General features: G+C 36.5%; 1 protein-coding gene across 6 annotated transcripts in view; it reads left to right on the top strand.

Annotated features, from left to right (window-relative positions):
* The window catches only part of CNTLN (centlein), a 227,117-nt gene that overhangs the window by 11,411 nt on the left and 196,374 nt on the right, over positions 1 to 19,332 (top strand). The window lies entirely within an intron of this gene.

The following is a 19,332-nucleotide window of genomic DNA, read 5'->3' on the forward strand; positions in this document are numbered from 1 at the left end:
GATAAAATGTGATCACTCTGCCCTCTCTGTTTTTTTGCAGAGTAAACCTTTGAGAAGATATGTTCTTGGGACTTCAGTTATCATTTTTGTTTTTCTTTCTTTATTCTCCTCTTCTTTTATTTTTATATATTTTTAAATTTGCTAATATGTTATATTTTTTAACTTTTCAAAGCTATTCTTTAATTCTTCACTTTACTCTTGGTTGTGACAGAAGCAAATATTAAAATATTTTTAGGTCATTGTTCTCATTATTTAATATTTCTATTTTTCGCCTATTTATATAAAAGCACAGCGATCCTTACAGCAGAATGACCAGAACAACCAGTCACTATGATGCACATTGACCACCCTGAACAGGGCCTACCAGCCAACCTTCTCGTCCTCCCCCCCAGCTGGCAGGCGCTGATTGCCTAGTGGGGAATGGGGAACTGGGGTGGGTGGCAGTGGATGCTGGTGGTGCCAGGCCAATGTGGGGGGCTAGGCCAGCTGCCAGCAGCCAGGGTAAGGAAGGTTTTTGAAAAATGTCTTTCCGGGGTGGCTTTTCTTTAAAAGGACGTATAATATTCTTAGGTGTTATAATGTATTCCATTATTTTGATAAACCATATTTATATTTAACTGGTGTCTTCCTATTGTACATTAAGGTTATTTTATTTTTAAGAAGTTTTATAGAGATACTGTGAACAATGGCCTTGTGGACAAAGCTTTGCCTCATCCTTGGTTTCAATCAGCGGTGCTACTGACATAGTGGAAGAAGGCTGGGATTGCCAAATATCCTAAATGAATAGGATAATCCTGCTCAATTAAAGAATTATACTACTCCAAATGCCATTAGTACCATTTTGGAAAAATACTGGCTTTATTTATTATTATTTTTTAGTATTTTGGTACTTTATTATATGTCCTTAGGTTTTTGGTGAGATGTCTTTATATGTGCATTTGTAGTAAATGTTTTACTTTTTTATTGTGGAAAATTTTAATTAGTTGCAAAGGCAGAGATAATACATTAATTTACTCCCATGTTTATCATCACCCAGCTTGAACAGTTATCAACACATGAGAAATATTGTTTCATCTATAAACTTCTATTCCCTTCTGCTACTCTGCTTCCTCTATAACCCATGAATTATTTTGAAGCAAATTCCAGACATGTTATTTTACCCAGTAAAATTAATGTTTACAGTCAATTATTATTAATCACAGCAGTTGTTTTCTATAAAGTCATTGCAAACACTGAATTAGCACACACTGAACTATTGCTCCTATGGTAAATTAACTGTTAGGTTCCTGTGAGCCTGTGGACACTAAGTATTTGTGAACTGATCAAGATTTAACTGTATTTATAAGAGAAATTACTTTGTAGTTCTTTTCCTTGTGATGTCCTTGTCTGTTTTTATTTTTTCCTTTTCGATCAGAGTTTATATTAGCTTTATAAAATGGATTAGGATGTATTCCCTTTGTTCTATATTTTGAAAGAGAGAAAATGTCTGAAGTATTGGTATTAATTCTTCTTTAAGTGTTCAGTAGATTTCGGTGATGATCCTAACCAGTCCTGGGCTTCCTTTGTGGATAACTGTTTTCTTATTACTAATTGAAATCTTACTTGTTAATTCAGGTTTTCTATTTTTTTATGAGTCAGTTAGGGTTTTCTAGGAATTTGTCCATTTATTCTAGGTTACCTAACTTGCTAATATACATTTTTTATATATTTCTTTGTAGTCCCTTTGGCTTCAATTAAGTTGTTAGTAATATACACTTTAACATTTCTTTTTCTTAAATATATTTTTATCGATTTCAGAGATGAAGGGAGAGAAAGAGAGGTAGAAACATCAATGATGACAGAGAATCATTGATCGGCTGCCTCCTGCACATCCCACACTGGAGATCAAGCCCTCATCCCGGGCAAGTGCCCTGACTAGGAATTGAACCATGTTCTCCTGGTTCATAGGTCAAGGCTCAACCACTAAGCCATGCAAGACAGCCTAAATTTCTTCTTTAAAAGAATGGTAACAGCAGTTACCTCTAAAAGTTATTTTTTAATCCTCCATTGATTTTTAGAGAGAGAGAAGAGAGAGAGGGAGAGGGAGAGAGACATATCAGTGTGAGAGCAGAACATATAATAGATCAGATGCCTCCTGCACGACCCTCACCTGGGACCAAGTCTGCAACCTGAGCATGTGCTCCTACTAGGAATCAAACCACCAATTCCTTAGTTTGGAGATGACACCCAGTCAACTGAGCCATACCAGTCAGGTCACTTTTAAATTTCCAGTTCTATTGATAAGAGGCTTCTTTGTTTTGTACCATGCCAATTTAGCTAAAGATTTGTTCGTTGGTTTTTTGTTTTTTGTTTTCTTTTGGTCTTTCAAAGTACCAGCTTTTGGTTTCATTAATTTTATCTATTGTTTTTCTATTCTCTATTTCATCAACTTCTCTAATTTTTATAATTCCTTCTTTTTGCTTTTGCCTTCAGTTTATTCTTTTTTTCTGTCTTATGGTGGAACATTAGGTTATTGACTTCAGTCCTTTCTTTTTCCTTAATATATAAGTATTTAGAGCTATATATTTTAGAGCTATATATTTTAATCTAAGCACTGGTTAGTTGAATCCCATAAGTTTTAATATTCTGTCTTTATTTTCCTTTGTTTCAAAATATTTTCTGATTTTTCTTTTGATTTCCTCTTTGATCCATTGTTTATTTAGAAGGGTGCTCAATATTTGTGAGTTTTCCAATTTTCTATTTGATTTCCAAATTTATTCCATTTTGTTCAGAGAATATCCTTTGTGTTATTTCTATCTTTTTACATTTATTGAGGTTTCTTTTTTTAATGACCTAGTATATGGTCTATACTTGGAATATTCTATGTGCACTTAAAAAGTATCTATATTAATAATAGAGAAATATGCAAATTATCCATTACAGTGTCACATCATCACCAGATCAGCAAGCTATGTCCCTGCCCTCTGCTCAGAATTTAGTAGAGAGCAGAGTTAAGGAAAGAGGATGTAGAGTGAACTGTAGGAGTTATGAAAATCAAGTATAGTTGTGTACTGGGGACAGATTTTAAAAGTAGGAATCAGAAAATAAAAAAGAAATGATAGTGAACAATTAGATAGGTAAGTAAATATAAATATTAAAACAGTGGAAGTAAGTAGAGAAGAATGTATGAGAAAGGTAGGATGAGAGAGAAAGAGGGAGGGAAGGGAAGAAAAGTTTTAAAGGGGAGCTAGTAGAGCTTAAAAGGAGAATGGGGGAGGGAACAAAGCAGGTCTGAGGGAGGAAGTGAAGAAAAAAATTAAGTTTGAAGAAAGGAAAAGGGGAGGGAGTGGAGGGGTAAAGATAAAGGAAAGAAGGAATGTGGGGAAGAAGGGAGGGTTGGAAAAAGATGGGAAGAAGGATGATGGAACCGAGTAGGAAATAAGGGAGAAAAAAAAGTTTATAAATGATGAGTCAATAGGGAAAAGTGTTACATAAAGGAGAGAGAAAAATTGTGGAGAGGGAGAAGCCAGTGAGGAAGTCAAATATTGTACAATTGTGTGTGAAGGGGATAACATTTTAAGAAAAAAATTAATAGGGGCGACCAGGCTGGCAGGGAAGGGCAGTTAGGGGTGACCAGGAAGGCAGGCAGGTGAGCGGTTAGGAGCCAAGGGCTCCTCAATTGGAGAAGGTGCAGATTGGTCTGAGGGTCACACCTCCCCCATGCACGAATTTCATTCTCCGGACCTCTAGTTTATATAAACCAGTATACGTTTGGAGGAGAGTATTTTAATGTTAATTAGTTCTAATTTGTTAATAGTGTTGTTCAGGTCTTCTATTTCCTTGTTGATCTTCTCTCTAGTTGCTCTATTCATTATTGAAAGTGGGTATATTAGTCAGGATTCTAAAGAGTAACAGAACCAAAAGGATGTGTATGAGAACATATATGGAAAGAGAATTATTTTGCCCTAACTGGTGTGGCTCAGTTGACTGGAGTGTCATCCTGTGCACCAAGAGGTTGAGGGTTCAATTCTAAGTCAGGGCACATATCCAAGTTTTGGGTTTGAGCTCTGGTTGGGATGCCTATGAGAGACAACTAATCAATGTCTGTCTGTCTGTCTGTCTGTCTCTCTCTCTCTCACTCTCTCCAATAAAATCATAGCCTCAGGTAAGGATTTAAAAAATAAATAAAAAAGTTCTCCACCTGAACTCTTAAAAAATTTATGTATAAATAGTCTAAGAGCCATTTTATATCCTTTAAAAAAAATACTTTATTCATTGCCTATGGCATTTCTATTTCATATCAAATGGTGCCCTACAAGTTTAATATTTCATTTTTAGAAATTATTGGCTTCTCCTTTGAGTTTTTTCACTATATAACTTTTTCACTTCCACAAGCTTGCCATTTTCTTACTTTTCATTAAATTTCACATCTTGAGGGTAATCTTCGATACCTTTTGGTCTGTTTTTGAACAGAAAATCAATTCCCAAGTTCAGTTACTGTCTCTTTCTCAGTGTCACTTAAAGTAATTCCTCTGTGTCCTTAACTTCCATACCCTCTATCAAGGCTCTTAGTCTCTTAGCTCTGAATATCTTATTGATTTATTTTTCAAACATCAATTCTGTTTTATATCTTCACTTTAAGGTAAAACAAGACATAAGTCACCAAAGAAAATAATTTATAAAATTTAGTATAAAGGCAACCAATGGAAATTGTTAAGACCTTTTAAATGGATATTGAGGGGAAAGTTATTACCTTTTAGAGTGGATGCCTAGGAGATAGATACCAAATGTTCAAGGAAAGCCAGAGTGTGAGATTAGAAATGCATGGTCATTGTTAAAACAGATATCCCTATGACATTTGCTCATTTAAAAATCTCAGTTGAGTATCATTTGAGTGTCTGACACTGCTAAAAGTTAGCGAAAGATGGCTCTGTGCTTAGCTATTAAAGAATATTGTCTGGTCAGAAAACATTTTCAGAAAGAGACAATTTATAATGGAGTTTGATAAGTATTATGATAAGTATATTCATATCAATGTAATTGTTTATTTTCTTGATTTCTGAAAAAAGAAACATGTAAAAAGAGTTTCCAATAATTCTAAGTAGAAGTTTATGTTATTAAAAATAAGATTTTGAGCCCGGCCAATATTGCTTAGTGGTTGAGTCTCAACCTATGAATCAAGAGGTCATGGGTCAATTCCTGGTCAGGGCACATGCTCAGTTTGTGGGATACATCCCCATAGTGAAGTGTGCACGAGGCAGCTGATCTATGATTCTCTCTCAGCATTGATGTTTCTCTTTCTCCTCACTTCCTCTATGAAATCAATAAAAATATATTAAAAAATTTTATTTCTCTAATAGAATACCATACAAATAGAAACATTGTTTATATGTATTTTCCTTATGAATTTGTTCATAGAAAATTATTTTCTATGATTCATAGATATTTGAGTTTAACTGTTAGTATGAGTTTATTTTGAACTGCTGCTACCAAAAGCACATTTTGAGTCTGTGTATATCTTTTGCTCTGAGGTGGGTTTCTTGTAGACAACATATATATATATATATATATATGGATATTTTACTATCTATTCGGCTCCTACATATCTTTTGATTGGAGCATTAACCATTTGTATTTAAAGTGATTATTCATAGGTATGTTTGCTACCATTTTATTCTTATAAGTACCGCGTGCTAACCGATTGCGCCACTGGAGCCCCCATTTTATTCTTTATAATTATAAAATAATTCCCTTTAACATTTCTTGTAATACTAGTTTGGTGATAGTGAACTGCTTAGCTTTTTCTTGTTTGTGAAAATCTTTTATTTCTTCTTCAATTTTAAATGATAACCTTGTGGGTAAAGTAGTCTTGGGGGCAGGTTCTTGATTTTTATTACTTTGAATATTTCATGTCAGTCCCTCTGACCTGAAATGTTTCTGTTGAGAAATTAGCTGACAGTTTTATGGTAGCTCCCTTGTAGGTAAAACTAAATGTCTTTTTTGTTGAACTTTAAGATCCTTTCTTTATTTTTAATCTTTGCCATTTCCATTGTGATATGTCTTTGGGATCTTCTTGTTTGGGCCTCTTTTTGCTTCCTGAACTTGTCTGCTTTCTTCACCATGTTAGGGAAATTTCAAGTCATTATTTCCTCAGATAGGTTCTCAATCCCTTGCTCTCTCTCTTCTCCTTCTGTTACTTCTATGATGAGGATGTTGTTATGCTTGATGAGGATGTTGTTATGCTTCATGTGTCCTGCAGGTCCCTTAAACTATCTTCATTTTAAAAAATTCTTCTTTCTTCTTTGCTGTGATTGTTACCTTTCTTCCAAATTTCTAATTCAATCTTCTACTTAAGTGGTCACCAATCTTTCAGACCTCACTGCTCTACTTCATCTAACCTGCTGTTGATTCCTCCTACTGTATTCTTAATTTCAGATATGGCATTATTAACTTCTACTAGGCCTCCATTGATACACCCTGGTTGTAGGAAGGAGTGCCTCTTCAAGTGACCTCCAATGACAGCATGGAGAGAGCGGAATCTTATTACTACTGGGTAGTAGTGAAAGTTTTGTCTTTCCACCAGCCACTTTTAACAGTGCCCCAGTGAAGGTAAGGTGAGGAATGGGTCCACATTTTTTTTTTCTTGTTAGGTTCCCATTTTCTGGTCCTTTGGCTAGAGAATAGGTTTTCCTGATATATATATATATATATATATATATATATATATATATATATATATATATATATATATTTTATTATTGCACTTGTTGCACTTACCGACTTTCCTGCTTTAAGTCTGGGATATATGAGGCAAAAAGAAAATCCCGACAACTCATCACTGTTATTTCTTTGGTTCTAAGAGTCCTAGCTAGTCTGCCTTTTTTCTACACCTTCAAAGTTTTCTTGAGTTTGTTTTATAGTTTTTATATACAATGTCCATGGTTTTTAGTTGTGGTTTGAGGGAGATAGAGAGAGAAAAGAATCTTTTTTGTAAGAGTGGAAGATGATTTTTTTTTAAAATAACCACTTTATTTTCACACTGTATTTTGAGAGTTAATTTAATTGAGTAATGTAACATTTTTGGAATCCATTATTCAGAGTACAGTTTAAACAATTTGGAATAACCTGGCCATTCTGTGAACATTCTTTCCCTTCTATGCCATAGTAATTTTTACTGATTATTCACAATGCTCTTTCCTGTTGAGTCCTAAATTAAAACAGCTTTCCAGTCAGCCATCTTATAGGATTTCGTGCAGCTGAGAAATCCTATCTGTCATATCTGACTTAGAGCTTTAATCAGTTGAACATAATTATGTGAATTACAATGGGAAGGCCCCAGTTAGGTTAGGTCTGACATCTATAAAATCTATGTAGTTACTCATAAAGTCAAGTGAAAGGTTATTGATGTTACTGGAGTGTCTTTGTCTTCAAAGTATCATATATGTGGACAGAATTCTAGAAGTTAAGTGTAGGCCTTCAAATCCTGCTATTGGGAATTATCATTCACTTTTTTTTGAGGTAGTAATGAATGTATAATTAATAAACTAACTAAAGAGTCTTAAAAATTCCTGGTAAATATAAATTATATTATACTCATGAATGGCAAGCACATCCATTCTGTCATATGGAAGTATCATGGAGCAGTCCTCATTTTTTTGAAAATAAATTTTCATTTTATAAGATTATGCATGAGAATATATACTATTAAGGAAAAGGTGACCATAAAAACTCATTGAGTAAGACTGTAGTGTTTTACTACATGTTAACAACTATCTTATAGCATTAAAAACTGTCTTAGGAACAAATGTTTGTTTTTAAAGAAAAATTAGGAAAGGCATGTAAATGTTTAAATAGAATCCCAAGCAATAAAAAAAGTAAGGTCACTGTAAAATGTTCACATGTGGCACCACCAATAATCTTCAGCCATTCAGTATCATTGATAAAGCCTCACTTATTCTTTTCAGTAATTCCTTTGGTAAATTTCCACGTTCTTATCAAAATAAATGTTTCAAAGGAAAATAATTATATATGAACAATGCTGAGAGCAACAGTATTTAAAGTAGTTGGAAAGTAAACTGAACAAGAAATATTCTTCTGCATCTGCTTATTTGAAAATACCCGGAGGCCTTGCTTTATCCCAAAGGCATTTCTAATTTACATAGCAAAGATGATATTATTTATATTTTCCTTTAATACTCAGATGTGATTATATTCACCAGATAAGAAATGTACCTAACAAGTGAAAGCTAGAATCTAAATCTGTATTTAAGAAGCAATCAGGTAAATAACTTCTGGTTGAAGTTGAAAAATAGTTTCTAGCTGATTCAGTTCAGTGGATAGAGCGTCCATCTTTGGACCAAAGGATCCGGGTTCCATTCCTATTAGGGTCACATACCTTGATTGCAGATTCCTCCCCAACCTGGGCACCTGTCCCAGGAGGCAACCAATCTATGTGTTTCTCTCACATCAATGTTTCTTTCTATCTTTCCCACTCTCCCTAAAAATCAATGGGAAAATACCCTTGGTGAGGATTAACCAAAAAAAAAAAGAAAAAATAGTGAACTTTTTGAAGTTTCACTTTGAGGAAATGAGGTAATATGATTTATGATTACTTATGAAAGACAGTAATCCCAAATGAACATCTGACAATTTAGATAAAACTGAGTTTCCGTAGACATTAATATTATATAGCTAGTTATCAAACATCTATATGTATAAATAAAACTCCTGCTATTTTAGAAGTTTTTAAAATTATATAATTATATTTATTATAATATATACAACATTTTTGTAATATTTCAACTAATTTTAAATATTTTCATTTTAATAGTTAAAATACAGAAGCAGTGTTGCCCTGGCCAGTGTGGCTCAATTAATTGGGCATCATCCCATGCACTAAAAAGTTGCTGGTTGGATTCCAATTGGGACACATTCCAGTTGTGGACATGATTCCCAGTGTGGGCTATGCATGAGACAGCCAATAGAGTTTTGCTCACATTGGTACTGTATTTTTCAGACCATAAGACACTCCGGACTATAAGACACACCAGTTTTTAGAGAAGGGAAATGAAGAAAAAAAGATTCTGAAGCAAATAGTGTCCTAAAATATTTTATGTGCATTAAAACCCAACATCACAGTCATAAACACATGTAATCAACCCTGTAAAGTAAACAGCAGCATTTAGAACCATTTTAGAGCCGGGCAAGCACACAGAGACCACACAGAGCCAGGCAAGTAAAAAAACTTTTTTTTAAAGTATATGTGTAGGCTATATTTGGACCATAAGACGCAGGGACTTTTTCCCCCCACTTCTGGGGGAAAAAAGTGCGTCTTATGGTCCGAAAAATACGGTATTTCTCTCTCTCTTCCTCCTGCCTCTCTTTCTCTATTCTCTCTCCCTCTCCCACTTTCTCTCTCCCCCTCTCTCTTTTCTTCTTCCTCTCTTAAAAAAAATAAAATAAAAACATCTTTAAAAAACTCACAGGAGCAGTTAAATGCAATACTTATAACTGGTTATTTTAAAATTTGACTTTATGTATTATATAAGTTGCTTTTCAACACTAATGGAGGGAAGAAATAATAAAAGCTAAAACCAGATAATTTTTTAGTTGTGGAATGGAGAGTTATGAGGTAGGGAGCGGCATTTGGAATTGTGAGTTGTTTTTGAGGAGAAGTTCAGTGTTATTACTATGATCTTGAACACAGTTGTTATTGGTTTTATGGATTGGCTTCATTTATGATTCAGTATAGTTGTTTCAGTAGAATTCCTACCTGTAAGATTAGTTTATTAAAACATAGCAATCCTATACAATAAAAGCCTAATTAATATGTAAATCAATGGAACAGCGAATGACCAGTTGGTAAGGGGTGGGGCCAGTGAGCGGGCAGCACCAGACCAGCCAAGGCTGGTGCCAGTGGGCAGAGGGAGGGGACAATGATTGAGAGGGTCCAGCGGTGTCCTGCTGCGGCAGAGGGATGATCAGGGGGCGGGGCTGGCTGCTTGCTGGCTGGTTCTGTCTCTCGATCACCCCTCTGGTTGCTCTGACATAGGGAGGCACCAGTGGTGGCAGTGGGGCAATGGGATGGGCCCGCCAGTTGCCTCCCGCAGAGGGAGGCCAGACTGTGGCTTAGGCCCATTCCCTGCAGGGAATGGTCCCAAACCATCAGTTGGACGTCTCCCAGGGCTCCTGGAATGTGAGAGGGCACAGGCTGGGCTTGGGAACCCCACACCCCCGAGTGCACAAATTTTTGTGCACTGTGCCTCTAGTATATCAATAACAATATTCATAATGCATCCATCCTCACTAAATAAGCATATTTTTATTCAGAACATAGTAGGAACTAAGAAAATGTCTTAGACAAAAATTTGAAGTGGGAGAAATATAAATATCTGATATTAAAACTCAACACACAGTGTTAATATTTTTTCTATCCTCTAGTTTAATCTGAGAATTTTATGAAAGCTTTGTCTAAATTATATTAAATTTACTTGCTCTTGAAATCCAAGTAAAATATTCTAGCCAATTTTTTAAAATTGTGGATCCTTAAAGTAAGTGGATTTGAGTGTTGCTATTCTGGTAGAATTTCCTGTTAAGATTTGTCTTCTTGCAAAAAGTTAAAAAATATTTACCATTTATATTCCAAGATAAAGTATAAATTATTTAATTATCCAAGGAGTTTATCAAATTTTATTGCAGTAGTCAGGACATGGACACATCAAAAGGAAATCAGAAGTCAATTAACTTCTGTTACTTGTTCATTATTATATTAAAAACCAGATATTTACAAACAAAATGTGATTTTTGTCTTGAAAGTTTACTTAAAATATTTAATTATTAACTAACATTGATGGCACATCATTGTTTATAATATTCATAATTGCCAGAGCAAACGATATTTCCTTTTTAATTGTCATCTGGCTCAGGTCTTCCTATTAAAATTGTTTTTTAGTATGTGATCAGTGTTGTTGTTTTTCTTTTTCTTTCCTTTGACTTTTCCCAGTTAAGTAAAGCTCTAGGGTTGTGGGATTTGCTTCAGGTGTGGATGATATGCAAGATCAGGGAGAGGTTTCAGCAATAAAGGAGGTAAAGATGATGCAAAACACATAGGAAGATCTTTCCTAAGCCTTGCATCTCTCACCACCCTGGAGAGCTTTTTACGTATTTTATCTTTGTTTTTTGAAAGTTATTTATTTTGTTCTCAGAGTAAGTGAAACTTTTTTATGGCTACCAACTGGGAATAATTTCTTTCATCTTGGACCCTGTTTATAATTTTTTTTATAGGATTTACCATATTCTGCTATGTGTAAATGCCCTGTGTGTAGACTATAAACTCCTTGAGAAGGCTCTTAACCTATGAATTAATGATTATACATAATAAATCATTAATAATACACTAGAGGCCTGGTGCATGAATTTGTGCATGCGTGGGTCTGTCCAGAGGTGGGGTTGGCTGGTGGGAGGGCCATGGCTGGCTGGGGGAGGGGTCACAGACAGTTGGTAGGCTGGCATTGCCCCCTGGTCGAACTCCTGGTTGAATTCTGGGTCAAGGGGACAATTTGCATATTAGCTTTTTATTATATATCCTAATAGGATAGCATCTGTAAGTGATTCTCTAAGAGAGTTGCTTACAACTCATCTTTTTAGAAATAAGGCAGATGTCACGCAGAGCATGGAACATGGAGGATGTTGGCCATATAGGGATATTGGAGCATTTGAGTGGGGCCCCAGACCAAGGAGGGTTGCTGGTCGCTGTCATTGGGGCAAGCCTCTGGTGGTTATTGAAAATTCTTTGCTTCCGCCATGGTCCCGCCAGGTGCTTGTATCTGCTGCCAGCGCTATAGCTGCCACTCCCACCCACTGCTGGTGTCAGGCGCTGGCCGCAATCACCCCTCAGAGCTTCTCCACCTTCCCCTGCTCCTGAGGGATGATCTGGGATAGCAGCTGCCTCTCACACCGACTGCCAATGCCTTGTGCCTGGTAGCGATTGCTCAGCACCATCAGCAATGGCTGCTGGCCTCAATTATCCATGAGAGCTTCTCCACCTCTCCTGCTCCTGAGGGGCAATCGGGGCAGTAGCTGCCACTCCACCCACTGGTGCCAGCCCAGGCCCCGCTCACACCCACTGCTGGCGCCGGCCCCAATCGCTCTGTGCAGTCAGTGGATGGACCATTGCTGTCAGTGCATGGGAGCGGTGGTGTCAGGAACAGGGCTGCTGGCAGACAGGACCAGGGCTGCAGTGGGAGGGGCCAGGCAGGGGTGCAAAGGATGGGCCAAAACCCACCCCTGTGCCCATCACAGCCTCGTGGTCCACAGTGCCTTTTAAGGTACACGAATTTGTGCACTGGGCCCCTAGTATGGATCTATTTGAGTTATATTGTGTAAGACACATTAAGCAACTATTACCTTATCTAATATAGATACATAATTGTCTAAAATGTTTCTAAACATCAATTGGTTCTCCATATATAGGTAATCCTGATGGATTGTTTTTATGCATGTTTAATATAAATATTGTCATTCTTTCCACAGTATTTTTGATTTATACATTCTTTGCTCTAACCTGATTATCTACTTACTCTTTTCTTTGCAAACCCAAATTTAATTGAACAGAATTCATAAATAAGGCTTTTATGTAGTTGCAAGTTGCTTTACTTCTAGGATGTGTCTTTAATGTCTTTGTTTGGTTTTGGACAAAATACTTTATATTAACAAGTGATAATTTCTACCCCTGGTATTTTTTCTTCTTCTGATCCCTAGTATTTTATCTGCACTTGCAATATAGTTGTATCACAAAGTAGAAAAGAGCTCAGATATGGAATTAGAAACATGTGTTTAAGTTTTTACTTTGTTACCTATTAGCTTTGCTTTTTGGTAAATTACATAGTTTCTCTTAAATTTTCTAATCTCAAAGACAGTATCTACTTTGCCTATTTTGTGTGTTATTAATAGGAGTTAATTTGAAAATTTCAAACTTTTGGTAAGTTATTGCACACAATGGAGTTTAAATGGTTGCTGGTATTCTTTTTAGTTCATTTGATAATAGTTAATTCTTGTACTTACATGCTCTTAAAGATAAAAAAAGAGAGGTCAAGGAGAGTTTAAATTTTTTATATGAAGTAATATGGAGTTGTAAAAAATTTGAGAAAGAAAGTGAAAATAATCATTCATAGACATACCATCTATTGAAATCTTTTGTAATATTTGCCATATTTTTCCCAGTATTCTTGCACAATTTAGAATTTTTTTTTTTGCAAAAATGGGTTGTTTTTATATTATGCTATTGATACAATAGCAATTTCTTATTATTTTTTTGCTTTGAAAAATGTTTATTTTAAACTAGAGGCCCAATGCACGAATTTGTGCACCAGTGGGGTCCTTCAGCCTGGCCTTTGGGATTGGGCTGTAACTGGCTCTCCAACATTCCCTGAGGATTGCTAGATTGCTAGAGGGCACAGGCCAGGCCAAGGGACCCCCACCAGTGCATGATTGGGGCCAGAGAGAGATATGGGAAGTTGGCCACCTTGGGAGGGACCATGGGAAGGCTCGAGGGCGTGTCTGGCCCAACTCACTCAGTCTTGATCAGCCAGACCCCAGCAGCAAGCTAACCTACCCATAGGAGGGTTGCCCCTGGTGGTCAGTGCACGTCATAGTGACTGGTTCACCTGTTAACTGTCTGTCCCCTGGTTATCAGTGCACATCATAGCAAGTGGTTGAGCAGTCTTAGCATATCATTAGCATATTATGCTTTGATTGGTTGAACGGCTGACCAGTCAACCTGACACTTAGCATATTAGGCTTTTATTATATACTGCTTGTATAATATTCCACTTTATTAATTTGCTATAACTTCTTTCAATCCATTACCTAGTATTTAATATATAGAGATAATGAACTTTTCACTGTTCAAATTACTGTAGTTATGAACATATTTAAATAAAAATTTTTGCTTGAGTGCTGGCTGGTGTGGCTCAATTGGTTGGGTATCATCCTGTGCATGGAAAGGTTGCTGATTCCTTTCCTGGTGAGGGCTCATGTTTCCTGGTCAGGGCTCATGATTCCTGGTAGGGGGCATGATGTTTTGCTCTCACATGAATGTTTCTCTCTCTAGTCTGCCTCTCTTCCTCTCTCTTTAAAAAAAATAAAAATAAAAAATCTTTGCTTAAAAATCTTGGATTCAATATTTAAAATTTAAGGAACATATATACAATAATATGTAGCCAGCAACAGTATACAAGAGTATCCATTTCATGGCATTCTCTCCAGCTTTTGTGATTTTTATCATGAAATAATTTCTGTGCCCAAATGTATAAAGAATAATTTAATGACACTCTTATATTCTCTACTTGGCTTAAGATTAAAACATCATATATGTAATTTTAATTTCTTTTGTAATCTTTTAAAATCCTAATTTTGCTTTCCTTCTCCAGCAAAAATGAATTAACTACTAAATATACGTTACTGTACTTTTCTCAACAAATTATAATATCTTTGAGGTTTATATTATAAATTTAAAAATAGTATACATTTAATATTGTGTTGTTATATATTATACATTGTAAAATGGCTAATCAATCTAGTTAAAATATCCATTACTTCTCATAGTTACCCGTTTTTGTGGTTAAATCACTTCAGATATACTCTCTCGCCCAATTTTAGGAATATTATATTGTGTTGACAACTATAATCACAATGCTATTTACCTTTAGAACTTACTCATCTTGTATAACTGAAATATTGTACCCATTTAGCCAATATTTCCCTATTTCCCCCACTGCTCCAGCACCTGATATGCACTATTCTACTCTCTGCTTTTATGAATTTGTTTTTTTTCCCTCTACATATAAGTGAGATCGTGAAGTATTTGTCTGCCTATGTCTGACTTTTTTCACCTCTTACACTGCCCTCCAAATTCATCCACATTGTTATAAATACAAGGTTTCCATTCTGTTTTTAGGCCGAGTATTTAATTCTATATGGTCAAGTGCTCTTAACAATGAGGATATGTATGAGAAATGTGTCATTAGGAAATTTTACCATTGTGCAAACATTATATAGTGAATTTACATAACTTAAATGGTAAAACCTACTATACCTATATGTTATAGTCTTTTGCTTCTAGGCTACAGACCAGTACAACAGTTACTGTAGGCTTTTGCAGTCCAATTATATTTGTGTATCTAAACATACTGAAACATAGAAGGAACAGTAAAAATATGCTATAAAGATAAAAAAAATGATATATCTATATAGGACACTTAGGATAAATGGAGCTTATGAGACTGGAAGTTGTTCTGGGTAAATCAGTGAGTGAGTGGTGAATGATTATGAAAGCCTAGGACCGTGGTCAGCAAATTGCGGCTTGCGAGCCACATGCAACTCTTTGGCCCCTGAGTGTGGCTGTTCCACAAAAGGCCACAGCCTGGGTGAGTCTATTTTGAAGAAGTGGCATTAGAAGAAGTTTAAGTTTAAAAAATTGGCTCTCAAAAGAAATTTCAATCATTGTACTGTTGATATTTGGCTCTGTTGACTAATGAATTTGCCGACCACTGGCCTAGGACATTATCGTACATGACTGTGAACTTTATAAACACTGTACACTTAGGCTACACTAAATTTATAAAACAACTTGATATTAAACTGTACATTTATGACATGTGATAAACACAAAATTTATACTGCTGACATAACATGGTTTACTGTTTTGTTAATATATTTTTATTGATTTCAAAGAGGAAGGGAGAGGGAAAGAGATAGAGATAGAAACATTAGTGATGGAAAGAATCATTGATTGGCTGCCTCCTGCATGCCCCACAATGGGGATCAAGCCCACAACCCATGTATGTGCCCTTGACCCTAGTCGAACCCGGGACACTTGAGTTCACAGGCAAGACACTCTATCCACTGATCAGAACTGGCTAAGGCTGGCTTACTGTTTTATAGCAAACTTTCTTTAATGAGTAGAAGGAATACACTCTAAAGTTAAAAGTATCCTATAAAATAAAAGGCTAATATGCAAATTGATCAAACGGTGGAACAAGTAGTTGCTATGATGTGCACTGACTACTAGGGGGCAGATGCTCAATGTAGAAGCTGCCCCTGGTGGTCAGTGCCGCTCAGCCAGAAGCCCTGAGCCAGGCTCACAGCTGGTGAGCACAGCAGCAGTGGCAGAGCCTCTCTCGCCTCCACAGCAGCACTAAGGATGTCCAGGGAGTGGGCCTAAGCCATCAGTCAGACATCACTTGAGGGCTCCCAGACTGTGAGAGGGTGCAGGTCAGGCTAAGGGAACCTCCTTGAATGCATGAATTTGGTGCACTTGGGTCTCTAGTAACATAATCCCATATAATAAAAGGCCAGTGACCTTAAGCGGAATTATCAGAATGACCACTCAGCCAGTCACCACGAAGTGCATTGACCACTTTTCGCTCCCTCCCCTGCCACTCTACCCTGACCTGAAGGCTCCAATCACAGCATGGCAAATGGGGAACAATGGTAAATCCATGAGGCTGGCAGGTAGAGGCGGTTAGTGACGATGAAGCAGGCAGGCGAACGGTTAAGGGCATCAGGCAGTCAGGCAGAGTGGTTAGGGGTGATCAGGCATTCAGTCAAGTGATTAGGAGTCAGTGGTCCCAGATTGTGAGAGGGATGTCCAACTGCTGGCTTAGTGGGATTGGGCCTAAACTGGTAGTCCGACATCTCCAAACGTTTCTGGATTGTGAGAGGTGTAGGCTGGGCTGAAGGTCCTTCATTCCCCCCATGCACAAATTTTGTGTACCAGGCCTTGAGTAAATACATAAATCAGTATCATAGAAGTTTATTATTATGTGTTACATGCAGGACTTTGATGTGTCTAGCAATGCAGTAGGTTGTTTATACCAACATCACCCCAAATAGGTGAATAATGATGTGATGATGGCTAGGATGGCATTAGGTAATAGGAATTTTTCAGCTTCATTAGAATCTTATAGGACCACTGTAATATATGTGGCCTTTCCTTGACCATGATGCTTTTATGTGGCACATCACTGTACATGTATCAAAATTTCTTTTTCCATTTATCCTTTGAGGGACATTAAGATTGTTTCTATAATGGCAATTGTGAATAATGCTGCAATGAACATGGAGTGTAGATAGATAATCTCTTCAAGATACAGATTTCACTGCCTTTGTATATATACCCAGAAGATGGGATTGCTAAATCTCATGATAGCAATCCCTAATTTTATGTTTTCTTGTTAGCATTCTTTTATTTCAGGTTTAAGAACTACTTTCAGTATTTCTTGTAAGGAAGATCTAGTGGTAATAAGTTCCTTGCTTTGTTTGTGTTTTGTTTGTTTTTTGAGAAGTTCTTTATTGCTTTAGGACAGCTTTGCTGGATATAGTATCTTGGTTGTCAGTTTTTCTTTTCCAGTACTTTGAATATGCAAATTGACCAAACGGAGGAAGAGAGAGGGATAGAGAGTTAGAAACATCTATGAGAGAGAAATATCAATCAGCTGCCTCTTGCACACCCTCTACTAGGGATGTGCCCACAACCAAAGTACATGCTCTTGACCGGAATCGAACCTGCAGGCCAATGCTCTATCCATTGAGCCAAACCAGTTTTGGCAGCTTTTTCAGTCTTTATTGATGGGCTCTTCAAGGGAAAAATCTTTTCCAATTAGCCTACTTAGGGATTCTGGGAATCTTATAGAACTTTTTTATGGATGTCCTCACTTAAGTCCATCTTGAGGGGGAATTATTAGAATTGCATGTCTTATTTTGAACATGTAAAGATGGTTTAGTTGCTGAGAGCCTCTTTATTTTTTCTAGGTCAGTGTCCTGAAGTGTTCAAGGACATGCACCCTTTTGTAATTCAGCATGGTTGAGCTGGCTATCTGAGTGTATTCATGAATGATCTACAGAGGTGTGTGTGACATTTGGGAAGGATCTTGTAGAGTGCTATCTTTGGGTTTAGAGAGGCACAGAGTGCTGGTGTCTCATAGGCTAGTTGAGGAGTTTCACAAGTGATACCCCTGTAGAAGTTCATAGGTGGGCCTCTTTGTGGAGTCTGTGGGGTCATTGGTCAAATCTATGGTCCTTTATTGAGTCTCACACCCAGTTATTATAATATGAACTCCCACCTTTCTGGCTACTCCTAGCTCTCCTCAAAAATATTCAATTATGTTTATCTTCAGATTGTCCTGGGTTTGGTGAGAAAGAAATGGGGTACTTAGGCAGCATCCCACATGATTGGGGAAACCTGACACTCTGCTCTCACTTTCTTCTCTGGGAGAAATCAGAGGCCAAACAAGTCTCTCTTGTCACTTAACTGTACCACATTGAGGGAGAGGTGACACTTATAAAGTGAAAATATTCTCCTTACTCTCTTCACTGTGTCTGTTCTCAGATTTTTTTGCTTCAACAGGGTGTTGGGCCTCTTTGTTGGACTCCTGACCTCCCACAAAGATATTTTCAACTCTGGGTGGTTGTCAAAATCTTTTGGCAGTTGAGGACTGAAATCCTCTATTCCATCATCCTGCTAATGTTACCTAATGCCAATTTTAAAGTATTTGCTTGCTTTTTAAAAGGAGTACTGAAAAATTATTATATTAAAATACAAAAGTCCCATAGGTGATTGTCAGAAAGAAAAAGACATCAAGACAATTACGTATCATATGCGTCAGTTTCTTATTTGTTTTTCTTTGAACAGTTTTGACGATTAATTTGGTTCTACCATGAGGGCATGCGTTAGAGAGCATAATTTTTCCTATTGAACTGAAAACAGTGATTAATTTTTAAAAATTGTGACATATGTTTACTGAGAATGCATCTGTACTCTCTAGAAAATCCACAGTCATTTTTATTTGATATTCAATTTAAATGACTTTTTTTCAATGATAAGAATTGTTAATTACCCAGGTGAATACAATATTGTTTGGAAAAAAATATTATGATACTCATAAATAAAACTAAAGAATCTTAGACAATGGTAAGACAACACTTCTGCTCTGACCTTTCTGATGTGGCTCAGTTGGTTAGAATGTCCTGTACACCAAAATGTGGTGGGTTTGATAACCCGTCAGGGCAAATACACAGGTTGAGGGTTGATCCCATTTTGGGTGCATGCAGAAGGCAATTGATTGATGTTTTTCTGTCAGGTTGATATCTCTCTCTCTCTAGTTAATAAAAAAGAAAAGAAAATACTTTTGTATTTTCAGTATTGAATAATTTCTATTCCTATGGTTCAAGTTTTATATTATTTTCTTAAGCACTATTTAATCTGCTTTTAATCCCTTCTAGTGGGTTTTTCATTTCAGATAATGTATTTTATTTTACACTAGAGATTCTTTTACTTTTTAGAAAAAGTCTTCC

The sequence above is a fragment of the Pipistrellus kuhlii genome, unplaced genomic scaffold (assembly GCF_014108245.1).
Source record: "Pipistrellus kuhlii isolate mPipKuh1 unplaced genomic scaffold, mPipKuh1.p scaffold_m20_p_12, whole genome shotgun sequence".
NCBI classification, from domain to species: domain Eukaryota; kingdom Metazoa; phylum Chordata; class Mammalia; order Chiroptera; family Vespertilionidae; genus Pipistrellus; species Pipistrellus kuhlii.